At 46.0% G+C, this 4,214-nt stretch overlaps 1 pseudogene; it reads left to right on the plus strand.

Annotated features, from left to right (window-relative positions):
• Window positions 1-2,767: 2,767 nt before the first annotated feature.
• On the plus strand, window positions 2,768-3,511 carry LOC123457217 (annotated as a pseudogene).
• The last annotated feature ends 703 nt before the right edge of the window (window positions 3,512-4,214 follow it).

Raw genomic sequence — 4,214 nt, forward strand, 5'->3', positions numbered from 1 at the left:
GAGTCTTACTAAGTCCCAAGGGGAGTGGTTGGGTGTTGCTTTAGGGTGTACCCATTTTCTTTTTACTGAGATATAATCCCAGGAGGAGGAGGGCTTCCAATAGGTGTCCCCAGTAGTTTTGCAACCCCAGGAGGCACAAAAATAATCACCAGCCCATCCAAACTTGTAATTAAGGGACTTATCTCAGTGGGCTCCTGGGCAGACATAAACACCTTCCGCTGCACCATGAAGGTGGCTTCTTTCGCCAGTGTTTCTACAGCCGGGGAAATCAAGGCTGCGTCTGGCCAATTCAGGTGCCTTGTTGTTGGGCTGAGGCCATAGTTCCTCTGCCGTGCCCCAATCAGGGTGTGCTCCAAGGGCAAGGGCGCAGAGATCCACTTCTAGATGCGGCCATTGGGGCTGGGATCCGACCGAAGAGCTAGAGTTAACATTATCTCCGGCCTGGTTTTCAATGATCCAAGTGTAGTTATAAATTTGATAAGGGGAAGGGGCACTTACCACCAGCCGGGTTACAAGTAGAAATGAAAGAATGCCAAGGCTGAGCATCTTTCTGTAATTAAGCACAATTAAAATCTTTCTCAGGGGTTTCCCTGGGAGAATTAATCAATTTTATTAGTCTCTCTGGGAGCCATCTAGCATTTTGTTCTTTAGAGTCATGTATGCAAGCATGTCCTTTCCCCCAGATTAACACAGGATATGGGCCGGACCATTTGTGAGTTAATGGATCCTTCCATAATGCTTGAGCATAATTATTTGATGTAGAAGGGTGCCAAAATCTATCAGTCATGGATTTACCATCTTTATCAAGGGTCAGGAAATTTAAAACAAACAAAGCATGGTTTAATAATGTTTTGGGACTTGCTGCCTGGGAGTATAATATTCCTCCTGAGTGTTGTAGCTTGGAGAGCATATTTTTAAGAGTTTGATGTGCTCTTTCTACTATACCTTGTCCCTGTGGATTATAGGGAACACCAGTAAGATGTTTTATTTTTAATTGAGCACAGAATTGTTTAAAGCTAGTGCTGGTATACCCAGGGCCATTGTCTGTTTTAATAACTTTTGGCAATGGCATAAAGGCAGAGCAAGCAAATATATGATTAATAACATTTTTAGTAGCTTCCCCCGTCTGAAGGGAAGCACAAATAAATCCACTAAAGGTATCTATAGACACATGGATATATTTTGATTTGCCAAAGGGAGAATGATGGGTGACATCCATTTGCCATAATTCCCCTTGTGTAAGACCATGAGGATTAACTCCCAAGTGTGGCTCAGGCAAAAATGTTATACAGCCCTGGCACTGGCAGACTATCTGTCGGGCCTGTTCTCGGGTGATAGAGAACATCTGTCGGAGAGTTTGGGCATTAAGATGGTGTAACCGATGTGTCTCTTGTGCCTGAGATATGGGGTCAGGTGGGGTGACCATTCCCATTAGGATAACAGAACTATTTTGAGTTGCCTTATCCACAAGGTCATTTCCTTTACTTAAGGGTCCAGGAAGACCAGAATGTGCTTGAATATGTCCTACAAAGAAAGAGTGAGTTCTGGCCAGGATTAGTTGTTGAAGTTTAGCAAAAAGAGGGGAAGCATTGGTAGAGGGATGGATGTAAGGGACCGTCTCAAGCAAAGGGACTGAGCTGGCTACATAGGCGCTGTCAGTATAAAGGTTAAATGGGTGATTGGAGAGAGTCTCAAAGACCTGTATAACAGCAACCAATTCCACAAGCTGTGCTGAAGAAAGTCTAGTTTGGACTTTGGAGATTTTTCCATTGACGTTAAAGGCTGCAATTCCAGATGAAGAACCATCAGTAAAAACTAACATGGCTCCAGGAATGGGAGAAGTTTTAGTCTGTTTTGGGAAAACAATGGACTGTCTATAAAGGAATTGAATTAGTCTGTCTGAAGGATAATGATTAGCTATTTTGCCTTGGAAGGAAACACAATCAACAGCCCATTCATCAGAAGACTGTACTAGCCATTGAACCTGGGAGGCGCTATAAGGCACACTAATGGTGTCTGGGTCTTTTCCAAAAAGTTTAAGAGAACTTTCTCTCCCATGTTTTAAAACCTGGGCAACCAGGGAGGGGTAGGTAGGCAGAATTTTGGGGGGAGGGGTAGCAGGTAAATGGATCCGATATAAAGGCTTAGTTTGCCATAAAAGACCGGTGGGTGTAAAGGTTGTAGGGAGAATAAGTAACCATAACGGGCAGGTGGGAGAGAAGTATTCAATCTTTTGTGCCTGAATGGCCTTTTCAACAATTTGTAAGGAATTTTTAGCCTCTGTAGTAAGCTCTCGAGCAGAGGAGGGGTCAGAATCCCCTCGCAAAATATCAAACAAGGGTTTAAGTTCTCCAGTAGTTAATTTTAAATAGGGTTGTAACCAATTAATGTCCCCCAAGAGCCGTTGGAAATTGTTAAGTGTTTTTAAAGAATCTTTTCTTAACTGGATTTTTTGAGAGAGGATTTTATTGGAGTGTAATTCAAATCCAAGGAAAAGGTGGGGAGGATGGACCTGAACCTTCACTGGGGCTATTTGTAGTCCGAATTTTTGGAGTATAAGGATTAATTCTTGTCCCACCTCATATAATTTTGTTGTCTCTGGGCCTGTTAATAAAATATCATCCATGTAATGAATGCTATATAAATTAGGATATTCAAACCGAAAGGGATCTTTTTCTAAGACACTGAGTAGGACTGGCTTGTGTGCCGGCGGACTGGATAGACCGGGGCCCTGCGAGAATTTCCTGGGAAGAAGCATCACTGGAAGCTTTGCTGACAACCAAGGATGGCAAGCAAAGGGCCCTTGGCCTCTGCGTCTCCTGAAAATTCCAGCTCAGGGGGTCCCAGCGGGACTAGTAAGGGCCCTGGCGAGAACGGAGGGCAGGAGAGCACCTTTGAGTGCAACGTATGTCTGGACACAGCCAAGGACGCCGTCATCAGCCTGTGTGGCCACCTCTTCTGTTGGCCGTGTTTACATCAGTGGTTAGAGACCAGACCTAACGGGCAGGTGTGTCCAGTTTGCAAAGGGGCATCAGCCGGGACAAAGTCAGCCCACTCTATGGCAGGGGCAGCACCGGTCAGCAGGACCCCAGAGAGAAGACCCCTCCTCGTCCTCAAGGCCACAGGCCAGAGCCGGAAAATAGAGGGGGATTTCAAGGATTTGGATTTGGAGATGGTGGATTCCAGATGTCATTTGGAATTGGGGCATTTCCATTTGGTATATTTGCCACAGCACTTAACATAAAGGATGGACGGCCTCCCCCAGCTGTCCCTGGGACACCCCAGTACGTGGATGAACAGTTCCTGTCACGCCTTTCCCTGTTTGTAGCCCTGGTGATCATGTTCTGGCTCCTGATTGCCTAGGGCTGGGCTCCGTCCTGTCTGCACCCATAGCAAAGCCTCTGGACTGGTGATGTGCCACCCCCGTTCCTGGTGTTTGGCTTCCTGGCTACTCCTGACCCCAGAGTCGGATCAGAAACACGTCAAGGAGTCTGTCCTCTCCCTTAGAGCTGCGGAACTCAAGATCAGTTGATGAGGACCCCCCAGTGTCACCACTGCATAAACAGTCCTTTTGTCACCTTGGGCCTTGGTGTTGAGTCCCCTCTCATGGGCGGCAATGTGAGTCGACACAGGGAAGTGATTGGAAAGAAAGAAACAGAATGTTTTTACCCTGAGTTTTATGTTACGGAAACAGAGGGATGAACTAAACGGTATTTATGGAAACTTACTTTTATCTCTTTAAATACCCCTTAATAAGTGGCCACCAAAGTGGGCTGCTTCTACAGAGACGGTCCCTTCTGGATTCCAGTGCTGGTCCGTCTGTCTTTCCCTCTCTCAGCAGAGACATAAGAAATTGCTTGCGCTGGAGAGATGGCTTAGCGGTTAAGCGCTTGCCTGTGAAGCCTAAGGACCCCGGTTCGAGGCTCAGTTCCCCAGGTCTCACGTTAGCCAGATGCAAGGGGGCGCATGCCTGTGGAGTTTGTTTGCAGTGGCTGGAGGCCCTGGCGCGCCCATTCTCTATCTCTCCCTCTATCTGTCTTTCTCTCTATGTCTGTCGCTCTCAAATAAATAAATAAAAAATGAACAAAAAAATTAAAAAAAAAAAGAAATTGCTGACCTGGGAAGACCATAATTGCATCAGCTGAAGCTGGAGTTGCTTCATGAATTTACCCAAGACTCAGGTCTTTTACTTACCCAGGCTTTGCAGGTTTCTT

Source organism: Jaculus jaculus, assembly GCF_020740685.1.
Source record: "Jaculus jaculus isolate mJacJac1 chromosome Y unlocalized genomic scaffold, mJacJac1.mat.Y.cur SUPER_Y_unloc_3, whole genome shotgun sequence".
Lineage (NCBI taxonomy): Eukaryota > Metazoa > Chordata > Mammalia > Rodentia > Dipodidae > Jaculus > Jaculus jaculus.